General features: G+C 35.4%; 1 protein-coding gene across 4 annotated transcripts in view; it reads right to left on the minus strand.

The window, feature by feature from the left end:
- MAGI2 (membrane associated guanylate kinase, WW and PDZ domain containing 2) overlaps nucleotides 1-18758 on the minus strand; it is a 1347997-nt gene that overhangs the window by 1301472 nt on the left and 27767 nt on the right. The window contains exon 2 of one of the 4 annotated variants that reach the window (XM_079931547.1): nucleotides 16963-17550. The exons of the other annotated variants lie outside the window; for them this stretch is intronic. The gene's annotated coding sequence lies outside the window, so the exon portion shown is untranslated. The remainder of the gene's footprint in view (nucleotides 1-16962; nucleotides 17551-18758) is intronic. 4 annotated transcript variants of the gene reach the window in all.

The following is an 18758-nucleotide window of genomic DNA, read 5'->3' on the forward strand; positions in this document are numbered from 1 at the left end:
ATATAAATAGTAACATATTAGAGTACAACAAGATATTGTAGGCAGATGATAAGGGATCTGAAAAACATTTCAAATGACTTTGAATAGTTGAAGGTTTATAATGTAGGAAAGGTGATAGTTTTAAAATTATTTCAATCAAAATATGCAATTATAGCCAGAGGGTCACAAGTTATAAGAATGCAGTCCTTCCTTAGCTACATTTTAAACAACTAGACTACTGGGAATGAGACTTGTGCTTTCTGGGCAGTAGTTGTCTATTAGTGAAAAAATGGAGAATGCAAACTGTAAGCTCTATTTAGGAGAGGATTTCTTTATAGGTTGGGAGGCTTAATAGGGAGACTTTGAAAGTTTATGTCGATAAGCAGATTCATAGCTAATGAGTTCCTGAAAAAAAGGCAGTATTATCAACTCTAGATCTTCCAGGGTCTGAATTTTCTGTTTTTGCATTATATAAGGATTTCTTACATTTGTCTTTTCCACATCTGTCCTCATGTAGCAAATATTTATTAAGTGCCTATTATATGTAAATCCCTGCATGAAGGGCTGTGAGGAAAAGAGAAATGAACATCATCCAGCCTATTACATGAAAAATGCCCCCAAAAGAGAGTTGAAAATGAAGTTAAATATTCAATCGGTTATTATTGCAGTTTGCTAGGAGCACCTCTTAAAATTTAAGACTGACGTGGGAAGTCAGGGGATAGAAAAAAGAAAAACAGAAAACAAATGGTAAAACCAGCTTTCTGAAATACCTATGGTCTTATAACTATCCAGACACCCTTCCTCCACAGCACAGTAGTACCAATGATTTTGAGATGGTTTTGTTTCTCGGCTTAGAAAAATGGATTATTAAAGAAAAAGACAAAAGAAGTATACACGCATATATTTTATAAAGACAGGAGTAAATTATTTTGTGATTTGTAAAATGTAATCACAGCGCAAAATGAAATTGCTTTGGAATCACGATGATGAATTTTACACAATACAATATTCATACCTATGTCTATTCAGAACTGATGGCTGGCTAGTAAAGATAAACCTTGGAATGGAACTGGTGTATGAACTGCCACCATAGAGAAAACCTCCACATGGTCATTTTTCCAGAGCAGACAAGTAACTCTTATATATTCTGAAAGCTATATTACCTTGGCTCCTAGCTTTAAGTATCCCCTTTGCCTCAATACAAACATTTCCATTTCCAGCATCAATTCTTGATTTCCAAGGAGAGTTCTGATGAAAATGCATGAGTTCCCTGTGAACTGTAAGTTAACTAGGATCACGTGAACTTGTTCTAATTTGTGCACTGATTCTAGCGGCTATGTGAAGTGGGCAAGTCACTTCACACTTCTGGGCTCAGTTTTTTATCTGTATAAGAGGATGGTTTCATGAACACTGCTACAGGTTTATATTTTCTGAACACTATGATCAGTTGTAAGGGTCAAGTCTTCTCCAATCAAAACTCAATTTTGATAGGAAAAGCAAATACGGCCAAAAAACTACAAATATGACCATAAATGTGTCCGAAGATATAAATTTCAAGTAGTCCTAAAATCCAAACACATTTCTTCCGAGAACAATATACTCTTGTTATTTTTCTAAAGCAATTAGACACAAATACCTGTAACTTTGGGTTTCCATCTATACCTGGCATATGAAATGCACATTAAACCTTTAAATTCATATGTGCCACCCAACAGTAGACAGTAGGTAAAAATGTATTTCTATAACGCTTAGCATTTAAATAATATTTTTACACTTAAGCATTTTAAGCTTTTCCACATATTCATCTTGGCATGGTTGTTGTGAGATAGCTAATATTATGCCCCATTTCAAAAACTATAAATAGAAATAGCCTAACCTATTAACCTGGACTTTACTACAACTAAAGTTTACTACTACTAAATGATTTGCATACTGTTAGAATAACAGAAGTTATTCATGTGCTCTATTCCTTTCACACTATATCTCCTAAGGAAAATAAAACTATTATTGTGATTACTATAAATGAGAAAAAAATAATTGATTCCATTTTACAAACTGCCTAATAAAATATATTTTAAATAAGTAATATATCAACATACATCACTAAAATGTGGAGAATAAAACAGTGGACATAAATGACTGCAATCAAAATTAGAAAAGAATGTCTAGAGTGGAAGTTTGGAAGTATACCTAGCACAAATAATAAAACTTTGGAAGTTTACCTAGCACAAAGAATAATACCATAGGGTAGAAATGCTACATGGACAAAAGAGGGAAAAAAAGGTAGGAAAAAAATGAAAGTTTGTTTTTTCCACTCAATGAGGGAAAAAAATCAGTGACTAAACAGAAATGTGTATATCAAAAAGAGTTAATGAGAAGTAGAGAGAAATGTAATATCAAAAGTACGAGGTGAGTTAGAAAATTTAGTTACCTAACAACAGATGTAGCAAGGCAAATAGGGACCAGGAACAAGTGAAATGGGAACTTATGGCAGACACTGGTGGTGTCATTCAGGATAGAAAACAAACTGAGGAATCAGTATTTCCTTCAAATTCTAAATTTCAGATCTGTACATTATTAATCTAAGAACTTAAGACAATACTAGTTCGTTTAAAAAGTTAAGATAAAACAGTGAATTCTAAGATGAATTCAACCCAATGCCTTGAGCATTAGCCAGAAAGTAATGAGACAACTAATAAATACAGTAACCAAGGTTTAACATGAACAGAAAAATGCACGTCATTCTAAACAGCTGTCAGCACATAAATGAACCTTAAGTTATTTCAGATATAAATCTTTTTTAAAAAGCCCTTTGTATTAACGTAGGTTGAAGAGTGTTCAGATACAAGCTACAGTGGATTTACACAATGTTTCTGCACAGCTACCTGCAGGAAAAAATGGCACTCATCAGATACACTCAGAACAAGAAGTCAAACAAGTATTCCTTTATACCAGTGCAACTGGGAACTTAATAGAGATGGCAAAGATTAAAAAATATTCTCAGAGAAAGTGAGTAATCAAAATATCTTTTGTATATTTAAACTTAATTTTCTTTTATTTTTATTACACTAAAGTGATAGCCACCACAAATACTCTATTTTTGAGACCCGAAATATTATTAAACTAAAAGTTGCTATACATACATGACCTCAGGGACATAAATAGATTATTTCAGTATGAATTTAACAAAGATTGAAGAGAAGCTCTTCCACGATAGGAAACATCCTAAGGCAAATAGAAAAAGGGGTGATATGTCACAACACCTCTTTCCCATTATGTCTAAATACAGCATGGAATAGTGAGAGTATCAAATTATTTTAGTCTTTACAACTGAGATAGCAAAGAGGCATGAAGCTCACAGGCCTTATCATTTCCCTATATGCCCTGGCCAATTTAATTTTAGCAGTTAGCATTTTTTTCCTCACAAAAACAAAGGACAATATTTCTAATTAATGGCTAAAAGTTAAATTGATTTAAATGTTTGATATAAATTAAACATAGCTAGATTTTTAAAACATAATTTTATTTTTATTATTTGATGAGCAAAACAGAATATCTGATGAGCAGAATCACAATTTTGAAAGAAGAATAAATAAAGAAATAATTTTAAATGCATGGGAGGTGCTCTTATTGCTATCAAAATAAAACTAAAGCATCAAGTCACTACTACTACTATTACTGATAGCTTATTGTGTAATGTTTATTGTGTACAAGCAATATTGTAGGTGTTTTTCATGGTTTTTCCAAAGTGTTTTCAATTGAAAAATTTAATCAAATTTAGTGGTCGTTAAATTAAAATGCATTTATATATTATAAAAACTGAAAATCTGATAATGCTAAATTATAGCAGTTGTGATCTTCAAGATAAGAACCCAAACTATCTTTGAATCCAAGGCCATGTTTGAGAGGTCAGAGGTAATTAAGTAGTGGGAAGGAAGTGAAAATGAAAAAGGTGAAGCAGGCCTTTATATCCTCCCAACAGTGTCTTGCGTATTATGTGTATCTTGTGGATGCTTCATGCATACCAACATTGTGATGTCACGTGGTGTTTCACTGCCAAAGTATTTTCTCTCTTCAGTAAAAACTTACTTGGGCGGAAGTATTAAGCAATGGGGATGCCCACTGGAAGAACCACCTGCTCAACAGGTGGTATGACTGAGCTCAATATGTCACAACACCCCATATAGAAGAAACAACTAATTGACTAGTTTTCCATTAAAACAAAAAGAGATACGTGGTATTACTTCCCTAAAATAGGCTAGTTGGACATCTTTATCAATTTTACAGGATTTGCATCACTGTATTTCATTAGATGAAAAAAATAATTTGCAACTTAACCAATATGCCAATTGCTAAAATGTATGAATACATGTCAAAGAAAAAAATGGAACATGGTATTTACATAGACTTGTCTGAATTCAGCTATATTTTGAGTTTTGCTAAAAATAATTTTATAATCATATCTGTGTTGGCACGGATACCAGAAACCACAACATTGGTAATCCTTGGAGGAGTGTTTGGACTTGTGGCAGCAGTGTGCTGTACTGCCTGCCAATGGGGCCCTTATTTACTGGAAGCTTCTATTTAATCCAAGTTGTCCTTATCAGAAAAGTGCTATTCCAGACAAAAAAGAGGTTTCATAATTTTATATTCCTTTTTGCTTGATGCTAACATTTCTTTCTTCTTCCACAAAAACATATATATATATAATATATTTTAATATTAAAATATGTATATAAAGATTGTTTTCTACAGCAGAACCAGAAGTGCTATCATTAGGTGTAAAATCTGCATATTGTTCTGATGCTGCCGTAACTGAGGACTATGTTTTGGTTTGCCAGTACTTCTCCATGTGGCATGGCTAAGCTCCCATGTGAAGCTAGCTCAGGCATCACAGCATTAGTACAAGCTGGTTTGCTGCCCTTGACCTTCCTCTCTCAGGTTGTTCTTTCTCCTCAAATCTCCCTTCCTTTCCCTAGCATCTTTCCTTCTCCCCTTGGCAGAGGATTGACCTAAGGTGTGACACAGAGGAAAGACTGGTGGTGAGTGTCAGGAGATGTGGCACTAGCTTTGGGCTCTGTAATCAAATCATTATTTAACTTTTCACACAGCAATTTGCCACTCAGGGTCTTAGTTTCCCCATCTGTATATTGAAGGCAAAGGGTTCAGTAATCTCTATAGCCCTTTGTGAGTCTGAAAAGCTATCATTCTGTGAGCAATAAGATACCCATCCAGGCTTACCTTTTGGGCTTATGGCCCTAAAGGGAGAGCCAAAATAAAGGCTTATATCATTGCTATTTTAGACATGTTTACATTTCATTAGCTGCCACTTGAGGAAGCAAATGTCTTCAAAACTTCAAAAGAATGACTGAGTCTCTAATGAAAGAATCTCAGAACACAGTGTGAGAATTTTGGATCTCTCTCTGAAGTCACCGTTTGAAAGATAAGAAGAGTCCTGCTTATTGCCAATGGTCATGACAGAGCTTGGAATACAAGGCAATTTCACTATTGAACAACCTGAACACTCATTCAAAGAACGAATGTGGATAAAAATGGTTGAGTCTATATTTAAAAGCAATTTTACAGGCAGCTAAGATGTTATATGCAGCTTCATTCCTTCCAGGCCACTAATGTATATCCCCACACAAATGCTAGTTCCCAAGTAATTCTTCTTTTCCATTCCATCTGCTACACAAAGGGGGAATTTTTTCTATGTGTCTACTAGCAAGTGTGATAGAAAATCCTGCTCACTCATATAAAGGTGGTAGGTTTTTAGTAGCCAAGCTAAGAAGTGCTGTGAGTTAGAGGCCTTTGTTGATTCATCAGAGCCCTTTTACTTTTCCATCAAAACCACCACAGTAAACAAAGCAACTATACTGGGTCAAGTTATGCTAGTGGCACAAACACCTCCTTTAACAACTGAACTTGTCTGCTGGAGAACGACCACTCCTTTAATTACACCTCAGAAGTGTATGTACATAATGAGAAAAGAGCCAACTGCACTGCCTGAGCCCCTAATGTGGATTGGCTCAGGACCAAGTCCTTTGTGTCATTTCTTTCTTCTTTCATCCTCCCTAAATTTGGTGCTGTTATATAAGATCACCCTACTTCTGCTTTCTTTCTTATCCCCTTTCATGTCCTCAGATAAATTTCTTACTCCTGCCCCCACTGTTTTCAACCAACAACATTTTCCAAGTTGAAACACTTTCCCGTTCAACATACAGTCTGTTCAACAACTGAAGCACTCAGACTCCATGTCTATACCACTCATTTATCTATTATTAATTTATCCATTCATCCAATGTATTGATCTATGATGCCTTTGCCACTGGTGATACAAAGACTATAAAAGATATGGCCTATAATCAAGGGAACCTCACAAATCATGGGGAGAGAAATCTAAAATGAGGACACATTATGATAGATTATGTAAAATTTCCCAGGATATCAGAGGCGAGAACAGCTATCATTCTTCAAAGAGTTGGCAAAAACTTTGCTAAGAGGCTACATGATATACTGCTTTGAATTATTTGATTTATTACATAAAGTTCAAGAAAATAATAACCTTATCTTAAAGGTCATTGTATCTTCTCAATAGTACCTTGTAAATAATGGATACACTGTGGGTGCTCAACAAACACACACATTTTAACTGTGCATCACAGCATCATGACAGAGATATAAAAGCTGGTTTTTGTAGCACTTGACCTTGCTCTCTCAGGTTGTTCTCTGTTCTCAGATCTCTTCTCTTTTCACAAGTACTTTTCCCTTATTTCTTTGACAGAAACTTCCAACAATGTGGCACAGAGGAAAGAACTGGTGATACCTAGCTCAGATGTGTAGACAACTTGGTCAAGGCTAGAGTTCATATTTGTGATTTCCATGTTTGCCTCTTATTTTGACCCTCATACATGATCAGAGGTGGTATTTCTGATACTAGCTGGCTATTTTGCAAATGGATCTACTTGTTCTAAAAAGATTCCACATGCCTCATCTTCAAGTATGAAAACAATCTACCTCCTCAGTCCTATAAGTGAATGGTTCCCCAGTCTTTACATCTTTGGGCATTTATTTACGTATAAATATATTCATTGAATAGTTGCTACTTGGACAAGAGTTGTTGGGGAGAGAGAACTGAAAAGTGTCCCTACCTTGGTTGGAACAACTGTTTCTTCTCCCCTTTCCTGCTTTTCAAGGGTTAGCCCATCCTGCTTACCTCTGTAACACTGCTGATCCAATTTTTAGTAGGGTAATTACTTTTAGGCGTGTCTCCTCTAAGCAAACTGTCCATTCATTGAATACAGGCCTGGCAATGGGCCTGGATCTGAATGATTTTTACATTTGAGGAAACATATCCAATGAAGTTAAACAATGTAGCCAAGATCCCAAGTATGTTAATTGTAATTTTCCTTCTTATAGGCTTCAGAGGCAGAGAACAATAACAGATCTACTCAGGATAGGTTTAGAGAACGTGATTTCATTTTTGCTCATTACTCACCTCCAGACTATATTTTAAAAAGCTACGAATTCAGGAGGAGTTGTGAAAAATTGGTGGATAGTATCAATCTACAGACAGAGTTTCTGGATCACTGGATCACACTCTCCTTACCCTAAGTCAAAACTTTCTTTTCCCAACTAAGATCCAGTCTGTGTTTACTGGAGTTGGGGAGGCTATATTTCTAAGAATCCCTCTATATGAGGCTGGCTGGGGGAGGAGAGTTTTGAGAACAGGCTGTATTGGGAAGGGCCTATATATCCAGTTGAACCCAGCAAGGATGTAATGTTTTCCGTTTGGCCTAGTGGATTTATGAAAAGAGGTTGTCTTGCGAGTTGAAAGAGACTCTTTCCTGAAAGGTTTCCTGTAAGGTAAAAAGGGCCCCCGACAGATAGCACTTCTGGGAAGACAGGGTCTAAGAGGAAACTGTAAATTGTCAGTCAGAGACCTATGTTAGAAATTGCCAGTGGTGGAAAATATCAGAAAACCCACAAAAGTGTTTCATGAGAAAAACAAATTGAAGCAACTGAAACACAGAGTAGTCTGACACCAGATTAAAAGTACTAGATATCTAAAACTGTTCTATTTTCTTACTTCCTCCTTTACCATTGTGTCTGAAACTGGAAGACCCAGAAGAAGCAGCTAGTTGATGAGAAAGAAGGTTGGGCAAAAGAGAGGTGAAATCTACTGGTTCCTTTTCCCAATATATCAGGATTGAACCAGTGGGGGGGATGTTAAAGTGGGGGGGAACCTTAAAAGTGAATAAGAAAATAAGGTTGTATATTAGACTGCATTAGACTATTCAACAGAAAGAAAAAAGTCTATTTTTAATACCTAATAGTGACTAGAAAACTAGGAGGAAAGCTAGGAGCTGGGAAGAAGCCACAGAATTTGTTTCAAGGGTTAACAGTGAGAAAGAATCAAGTTGCTATATGTTTGTATACTACTAACTTGTTCAATAACTGGTTACACCAGCTATTGGTAGAAGCTAAGTTTGACTCAAAACCCACTGTTACCTTTATTCTCTCTTTAAAAAAAAATAGGAATACCCATTTGTTTAAAAAACGATGGAGAGTAAGACTTTAGGAAAACTGTATCCAAATGCCATTTTCAACCTTGTTTTGGCCCTGATTCATGAGAAAAGAAGGAAGAAAGGAATGAATGAAGAAAGAGTGGGAAGGAGGGGAGGAGAGAGAGAAGCAGGAAGGAAAGAAAAAAGGGAAAGGAAGGAGGGAGGGAAGAAAGGAAGAAAGAAAGCAATCAATTTTCAAAAGACATCTATAAGACAATCAGGGCAATTTGAACATGGACTGGGTATTTGATATTAAGGAATTACTAGTAATTTTGTTATATGTGATAATGACAAGGTGGTTATATTTAAAATATCCTTCTATGTAAATTAAGCATACTGAAATATATATGGTTAAATGATAAGACATCTGGTTTGATACTGTGATTTATAATAAGAAATATATATTTGTTCTTTGTCCTGTTTCTGCAACAGAGCTTCTAAAACCCTTGGAATTTCCCAAGTGTGAGAGCAATAGAGGTATCTCTTGTTACATTAGTGAGGCGACTTTTGGAAAGCACCTAAGAATGGGGGCTGGTTGCCAGAGAAGCCATTCAAGTGATTAGTGTTGGAAATTTCAGTCCCACCCACTGCCCCGACCTCTGGGGATGGGAGAGGGCCTGAAGGCTGGGTCAATCACCAATGGCCGTTGATTTAGTCAATAATGCCTATTTAATGAAGCCTCCCTGAAAACCCAAAAGCACGAGGTTCAGAGAGCTTCTGGGTTGGTGAATGTGTGGAGATACAAGGAGAGTGACACACCTGGAGACGACATGGAAGCTCAGTACCTTTCCCCCATCCCTTGCCCAATGCATCTCTTTCATCTGGGTATTCCTAAGTTACATCTTTTTATAATAAACCAGATATCTCTAAGTAAATTGTTCCTTGAGTTCTGTAAGCCACTTCAGAAAATTAATCGAACCCAAGAAGGGATTGTGGGAACTTACAATTTGTAGCTGGTTGGCTGGAAGCACAGGTAAGAACCTGGACTTGCAACTGGAGTCTGAAGTAAGGGGGGGGTGGGGGGCGGGGGGAGGGACAGTCTTATAGAACTGGACCCTTCACCTGTAGGATATAAGACTACCTCCAAGTAGAAAGTGTCAGAGCTGAGTTGAATTGTAGGACACCAGCTATTGTCCAGAGAATTGCTTGGACACCAACAACACATTGGAATTGCATCCAGGATCCTAATACTTGGTATTTGCTTTAAAATACTCCAAAGACAGGGAAAAAAAGTAGTGGAGACAGATGAAACAAACTGGGAAAATGCATATAATTGTTGAAGGCAGGTTGAAGGTAGATCATGGATATGTAAGACTGCATTGTTCTATTTTCTCTATTTTTAAGTGTGATTAAATTTTCCATAATAAAAAAATTTAAATAAATCAGAGAAATTCACAGGCCCATATGCTTTGATTCGTTCTAACTATGTCTCTTCCACAACTTTTGACTAACATAAATAAGGCAGCTTCCCTCAAATATCACTTCTGAATAAACATAATACATTATCTCTAACTCACTGTATTATAATTCCTTTATTTTCTAGAGCATAGCTTGAAATCTAAAACTAATAAATTTATTCCAAAGCTATTCTTTGCCCTGAGAAAACCAGAGTTCTCCATTGATGAATTAATTGAGAGTTGTACCTTCCTAAGTATCTCTTGATACAATGGTTAAGTCTCAATTTACCAAGGTCTTGGGTACTATATCTTTGCATCCATATCTTGGACACCATATCTCTGAAGAGGAAATCAGAATTTTGTGACAGAGAAGGCTATGAAGAACAAAGGCCCTTGGAAAACTGCCTTCATAGGCAATTGAGGAATGGGAACTGATCATTTTTCAGACACATTTTATAGGAGATACCTATATCTTGTCAGGCTGAACTAATTTAAACTACTTCTTATAAATATGCTGCCATATTTGCTGCCAATTATAATATGCAGAGCTTTCACATTTTAATGCCTCTGATCCTGGAGTAAATCCTGCTTAAATTAATATCATCCAGGCTGCAGTTGTGACATAGTTGAATGTGCCAACACGTGAACCAAAAAAACAAAAAAAAAAAGAAGAAAAGAAAAGAAAGAAAAAGAAAAAAACCTTGCAGAATAGAATCCAGTAGTTTGGTAGAAAGTTCTGGAAACAATGGAGCTTGCTTTCTCTCTTTTAAATAAAAGCTACTACAACACCTTCTTGATGAAAACAACAACTACAAAAAAAAAGAAGACACCAATGAATCTAAGTAGAAAAGTAATTAGGAAATTTAGAATCTCAATATAAAGAAACCTGGGGATATTTCAACCAATTTTTTATGTAGGTTTTATTTTTTTAATGTGTATATGTGTTAATCATCATAAAAAGCTGCCTATATAGACCCAAAAAACTTTCTTTCAACTAGTATAAAATAAAAATTCTAAGTGATAAGAAAGAATCATGTCATGTATTAATTGGCAGCACTGTTTTTCTTTCTTAGTAATAGACAAAATACTGGTACATCTTAAAATCAATGAAATACAATATCTGAAATACAATAAAGTTTATAAAGTTTTGACATTTATGTAGATTAGTTAATAAATAAATTAAGGGCCATTATAGATGACCATAACATGTCCTTAATGTTAAAACCTATCTTTAGCGGAACAGTCATGATTTTATCAATATATCACCATTCCCTAAAACTGGAGACAAAAGAATAACACTGGTAGCCCATGAGGCTAGTCAATGTGGACATCTCTGATTGTTCATATATACTTGCTTTAAGTTTACTCTCTACTCCCAATATTGGGAGATTGGATAAATCCAGGTTATCATCAGAACCACAATCAGTTTAGAAAGGGAGATAATTTCAGATCATTATGTTGAAAGACTGTAACAAATGGAACTGTCCAATATAAAAGCTGTGGTTGCTGCCATCTTTGAATGAAGGACTAGAATGATGACCTACTGAGCCCCTTTCAATTTTATGATTTTATGTTTCTAAATAAATCTTGTAAACCTGCAAATCATAAGTATAAAAGATACATTCTTTAATTAGACACTCACCCCTAGATTCATTAGCCGCAACAATGGATAAGAAAAGGCAAAGTTTCGGACTTCCCTGGTGGTCCAGTGGTTAAAAGGCCATGCACCCAGTGCAGGGGGCCCAAGTTCGATTCCTGGCCAGGGAACTAGATCCTGCATGCTGCAACTAAAGATCTCGTGCATGCCACAAAGAAGATCCCACATGAGGCAAGGAAGAGTCCACCTGCCGTAACTAAGACCCGGCACAGCCAAATAAATAAATATTTTTTTAAAAAAAGAAAGAAAAGGCAAAGTTTCAAACCCACGAAATAATGTTATCAAATAGTCATAAAAAGAATGCATTAGCTCAGCTCATTTTATTCTGTGTTAACTTTGGCATGAAATTAAGAAAAAATTATTAACAATGTCACTCCAACCCCATTCCTAGACAGATAAGTAATCCAGCTTCCCTCAGAGATTCACCATTAGGCAAATGGAGTACTATATTCCTAACTGATTTTATTTATTATTGATTCTTCATTGTCTTGGAGCATCAATGGCTTTTATGGTAATTTTTAAAATATTAAAATGAATGAGAATCTTTATATTTCCTTTAGCAAACAACTCTTGCTCTTTTGCATTTTTGTTAGATTATCCTTCGTGGAGAAGGAAAATAGACACTAAGCTTCCTAAAATATTCAGTTTTTGACATGATGACTATTATAACAAGTTTGTTTAACCAATACTACTTTAAGAACAAAAGAAAAAGATCCATTAGAAAATAAAAGGTTATTAGAAAAAGAAAATGTAAGGAAGAAGAGAAAAGGAAAAGGAGAGAGAATGTATGCTTTTCTTTTATCTCCCAGGAATTGGCTAAGGACAAAATGTGAAATCTGTTGTAGCTTTGGCTTTGAGTCCTCTGAATTATCACACGGCTGTATTTATTCAAATGAGCAAAGACAATTTTCTGTCATGTCCACAAATTAGCTTTGTTCTTCCAGCTGAAGCTGTCTTTGAGGATTCATATAGTATATAATGAGTAAACCATGAACAAACAATTAATAAGACTATTTAAATTATAGATTAAGTGCCAACTTATTTCCCTAATCATGTTAGGCATGGTATTCCTTGTTAAATAAAATTTTCTCTAGCTTTATAAATATTTATCTTAATATTATTAAAGCAGCAAATGCAAACCTTAAAAAGGCTATTTGATTATTATGCTGTAAAACTGATGACATGAAAAATAAATTTGAGTAAAAGATTCAAAATAATTCTAGTACTCTCTGGTAGCATAGCAAATAAAAAAAAAATTCTCCCTTTAATAAGATATCTACCTATATGTACCTAAAAATCTACTGCAGGGAGTTAATTGGTGGCCCATATTGGCCCAGGAGGACATATTATGGTTACAGCAATGCACAGTGGGATGTTCCAGTAGAACTAAATATAAGGCAGCTTAGATTTCTTTGCTCACGACCATCTAACCTAATTTTAGATAGCCTGTATCTTCCTCTGAGCATTTCTGTGAAAAGCATGCTCTGATTCTATTGTCCTGGAAAGCAGAGCAAAATATGCATCAATTGACCTTTAAATAACTGCATTTTGAAATAATATAAAAGAGGAAAGGTTTGCACACATTCACACACAAATATACATCTCTGTCTCTACCCTTTCTCAGAGAATTAAAATGCTGTATTACTGAATGGATATTGCTTTAAAAATATAACTAATGCCATTAAAATCAGCCTATTATGAAACCAAGCAACTACTCAAGAGTGTGGAGCATTCTTAGGGATGCCCCCACTCACCGCAAATACTCAGCTACTGTAAAACCCCACAGAATTTCTACTCCCCTTCCTAACCATATTGATTCTTAAGTATTTTTGTTTCAAACTCACTTTTCTCAATTTCAACATTACTCATCTTTTCTGTGATCAATGTGGAAGTGAAGAAAACAGACAGAGCAATAAGCATTTCAGACAGGGCAATTAAACATGTGGTTTCTCTATGCACAAATTACAGCATCAGCATTTACAGCTCAAGACACCACCGATGAGTCAGGCTAAAATAGTCTTCAATGGAGCTGATACTTTATCTTGCACATATGCTACCAAGATTACATCATCATGGCTAAATTCATGACCTACTAATATTTTGTTAAGAACTCCAAAAGTTCAGGCATTTTTATTTAAACCATAAAACAGAGGATGCCAGACCCTACCCTGACGGCATATGCGCCTGAAAGTTTCTGTTGCATTTTCCCTTTTTAGCACATTAAAATAATAGTAACATCAACTGTGGATCCGTAAAAACTCAATGCCATGGTTTCAGGTTAGGAGAAAGCTTCTATATAAATTAAAGAATGTTTTGTTTACTATTCATGATCTCAAAAGTGGCTGTATGAATATGTTATAAAACAAACATATGCATAAAAGTCAATAAAATTATAAGAACTAAATGTAACAATGTAAGGTAGAAAAACAAAAATATTCCTGAGGATACCATGAAATGTGTTAGCAATTTGAGAGGTTCAAAGAAAGTAAATGTCACAGTCCTATCACAATAAATCTGGTTGACATTATTACTGCAATATCAGTTGACATATAGACAGATGATTCTATTTTGTTCAGTTACAAATCCCTACTATGGTGCTTGGCTTATATTAAGCACTCAATAAATATTTATTGAATAATTCAATGCATTATTTGGTCCTTAAAAGAAACCTTTAGTATTACTGTTACCTTTTCTTTTTATTGTTCTTATTTTACCATTTACTACTATTATTAGCATTCTACAAATGAGAAATGAGTGTGAAATATCCTACATATAGTCTGACTCCATACCTAAGCACTAACCACTTTACCTTTCCATCTCTTGCTGATAAAAACCAGATTTCCTGTGAAACAGTATGTGGAAAGGGTCAATAAGTATTAGAGGAGGTCACTATGAGCTGGGCTAGTAACCAAAATTTCATGAAGTTCATGGATATGAGCTAATAAACAGCGATGACTAAAATAACAGAGGGAGATGATATTTAAAGCAGGAAGAGGTGGCCTGAGCTAAGGAGACAAGAAGGCACAATTAACATTCAGGGTCAGCTAATGGGCAGATCTGGCTACAGTACAGGGTGGCCTAAATGAATGGGATGCCCTGGAGTTGGCATGTTAAGTACTCAATGTGGGGAAATGCAACAGTCAGAAGTCATTAATATGTTAGAGGGCCAGAAATACCAAAAGTCTGGAAGCTTTTGGAACCACAGATTAGAAATAACCCAGAGGCAAACGGTGCCACATAAATCATCATTTAAGGGAAATTGCAATATTAGAGGGCTAAATAGGGTTTAATACCAATCATCCAGGAGACATGTGATGCTACAAAAATCTCAGAGCAAATTACCTTAGGGACAGATGAATTGAGCCAAATAATTTAGAAGGAAGACATTTCAAAAACAAAGGCTTGGGGCTTCCCTGGTGGCGCAGTGGTTGAGAGTCCACCTGCCGATGCAGGGAACACAGGTTCGTGCCCGGGTCCGGGAAGATCCCACATGCCGCGGAGCGGCTGGGCCCGTGAGCCATGGCCGCTGAGCCTGTGCTCCACAACGGGAGAGGCCATAACAGTGAGAGGCCCGCGTACCGCAAAAAAAACCACACACACACACAAAAACAAAGGCTTGCAGAGATACCAAACTAAGGTAGAGTAGTAGGAATGGTGTAAGTTAAAAGAGTATATTCCAGCCACAAGGAAAAGAAATCAGAAGCCCTGTGTGAATTGGAGCCAACCACCCTGAATGTTTCATATGCTGAATCTGTCTTGTGGCATTATATTTCAAAAGGCAGCATTCGTTGCTGTTTATCTTGTGACAAAGAGTTGGAGCACAGCAGTGAACCTGATATTGAAGAACCATTTTCTGATCTAGGTACACCTAGACCTGCAAATACATATGGGCAAAAATTGTTGCAAAAGGCAAAGGAAAATGCAATTGTAGGTAAAAGGAAATTCTTGTAACGAATGTGTTCTGATAGAGTCACATAGATGGGTACTGAAAGACACAGCTAGAAAAGTATCTTGAAGACAGACTATAAAAGCCTTGCATGTTTGTTGATATTTACATAAGAGGCAATGGAGATTTTGAGTTGGGAAGTATTCTGATAAAAGCATCACTCTCAGCAGTATGGCAGCAGTATGACCTGTGAATCAAAGATAAAAGCAAAGGATACCAGTTAGGAAGCTATTGTAATAATTTAGAGGTGAGGTAAATAGGATGTGAATTATAACCTTGACTGTGAGAATGCAAAGAGTTTTGGAATATTGCAAAATGGGGAACAATAGTGGGTTTAAGAGCCAGTAAGAGAAAGTCTTATAAAAATGATGAGTCTTTTCTAGAGAGAGGGTTGAAGAAAAGACGATACAAATGCACACACACACAAAAACTTACTTTATGTACACTGGGGAAGGTACTGCTTTAAAGTCATAGCAAGTATATCAATTTGTCACTCATAGCAAATATAAATTTCAAAGCTATGATACTGAGTGAATGTATAAGTCTCTACTATTCAAACTATATGCATTTTATATATGTAGCAGATGTTTCTTTTTATTAAGTAAAGTTTTTTTGATAAACCTAAGAGACAGTCTTGTATAATAATGCTGAATGTGCAGAATCATATTCTATTTCAGAGAATACATCAAAATAAATTTAGATATTTAAATATTCTGTTAAAAATTGAACTTCAGCCAACACAACAGATATTTATTAAGTAACCCATAATGTAAATACCATTTTGTGATGACAATGACACTGAACTATCAGCTGGTGGACTGTTTTTCAAGGGATGGTGTGGATTTCTACTTAACCACCCACACTGCTCATCAGCACATACATATCTGCTCAGAAAAAGGTCCAAGGAAGAGTGCATCTACACTGCAGAGCTAACTGGCCCACTTTGGACTCAAACCCTTCATGCTGGCCTCAGTAATGCAAGCTCCACTCAACTGGCTTCTACACCAGCTGGTTTTCATAAATTTGAAGTTAAGACTTTCTTTTATTTTCTTCCACTTTGGCAGAATGAATAGTACTAATTTAGTAAAGTTGCTGGAAAATACAATCATTGGAGTTGATATTTTCACCCCAAAATACTAATTAATTAATTAGTAACAATTAAATACTAGTTATAATTAGTATAGGTGAAAATTAACTCTAAAAGAGTTAATTATATCACTGGAATTGTGGATTATATCACACTCAGATTAAAGAAAGACAATTTATCGAAGCTTTATTACAGATATCTAGATACCTGGACAGATAACTGTATTCGGGTTGTTCCTGAATCTAATAAATACCTGTTTTAATTTTTCAAAATACACTAGACTAAAACAATACCTCCACATAAGTTTTTGAGCCCAGAACATGTAATACCTTTTCATTCTTCCATCTCACCACTGCTATTCTGTCAGGCGCTGACAATATGATGAATCAAAAATTAATGTTTATGTGGACGTTGAAATGACATATTTTATTGTAATTTTGAGGATTTGAGGTCTAATAATATGTCAGCTGATGCTTCTTATTTATTGCTATTGTTTTTACTCTAATGGACCAAAAGTAACAAACATTTATGAACAGACAGATTTACTTTTCATTTATGTAAAACTGGGAACCAGTGAGAGTAATTTTTCACAGATAAAATTAATTATTAGATTAAATGCCAAACTTAAGACTTTGAAAAACTTGAATCACATAGAGTAGTAGAACTAGAATGATGGTTCTACTTTGCTTTTAAAATACTTTCATTAGCAATGATGAAAGAAAATCATGGAGGTATCAGCTAATGTATCTGATAGGAGCATTCCATTATTATCAGCAGCATCAGATTTTGGTCTAACCTGAAAACGTAGATGAACGTTTTGTGTCATCTTGCTTCTTTTCTGCCCATCACATTGTCTACTTGCATAAGTGGTTCTATTTATGGTCATACACTTGTCCCCACTCACAGTTGTCCCCAATCTGAAGAATATGATATAAAAAAAATTATAGCCAATACTCTGAAAGGTGTATGCCTGAAAACACTAACCACACAGAATGAAACATAGAGATAGTTTTAATGGCTATACACTTGAGTGTCAAAAGATAAAACAGATGTGTTTTAGCATCTAATAATTAGGTATATCATTTACACATTTTCAATATGATGATTTCTAATTTCTTGCTTCTATACTAGTGTCCTTATATTCTTGTATTTCTTTCTAACTGAATTCACACAGCCTTGACTGAGATTCAAACAAATGGGAATGTTTCATTTTTCAAAGGTCCGGCCCATTTGTTTGCATTACAGTACAAAAGCCAGCTGTGCTCAAATGCACCATCTGAAGAACGATGTTGAAATAGAGTAAGCAGGCTGGCAGGAGTAGTCATGTTAAAGGCAATAACTTTGGCAACTCTGAAATAGTAACATAACCACAATATTAGCTGGCTATGATATGCTAATAAATACTACATGACCCTTTAGGCATTCCATAGAATGGAATTATTTAAACCCATATTCCATACTTCTAGCTTAACTCTGTCACTCTCTTTGTCCTTGCCTAAATAATTTCCTCTGTGCTTATTAGGGCAAAGATTTTTTCTTTTGTTTGGGTGTCCTAATCCAAACCCAAATCATGAGATATGCTTTGAAGAAGTCATATATATATCAAATATATATGCAGCTACAAAATACTTTATATGTTATGATATTTCCCCTCCAAAATTTCAAACACTTTTCATAGTTTAATCTTCATACCAAATACAACAAAAAACACAGCCAATACATCCGAAGCAAACATGCAAAATGACAGAAATGCACATTTGTTACTCTAATAATAAAAAATAATAGTGATAAACTCAAGCTATCCTAAACATTTCACATTGACATAACAAAGTAAAATGAAGCTCAGTTGGATTCGCGGCTTTGTACAATTTCAAACAGTAAGACATAAATCAGTAAACTTGCCTTTTGTTTTTTGGCTTGCTTGATCTTATTTAGGAAGGTTTTTCTACTACAGATTTTGTTCAAGGGAATAAGGCCAGGTTCCCAGTGTGCAGAAATACAGCCTGACTCTGGGAAGGCTCAATCACAAACTAAACTTGGAACTGCCCAGTGGCAATAAATATAGATGCCAAGGCAGATAAAGAAACCTGCATAACGCTAAAACAAAAGGAAGGGTGTGCTTGGC

The sequence above is a fragment of the Stenella coeruleoalba genome, assembly GCF_951394435.1.
Source record: "Stenella coeruleoalba genome assembly, chromosome: 9".
Classification (NCBI taxonomy): domain Eukaryota; kingdom Metazoa; phylum Chordata; class Mammalia; order Artiodactyla; family Delphinidae; genus Stenella; species Stenella coeruleoalba.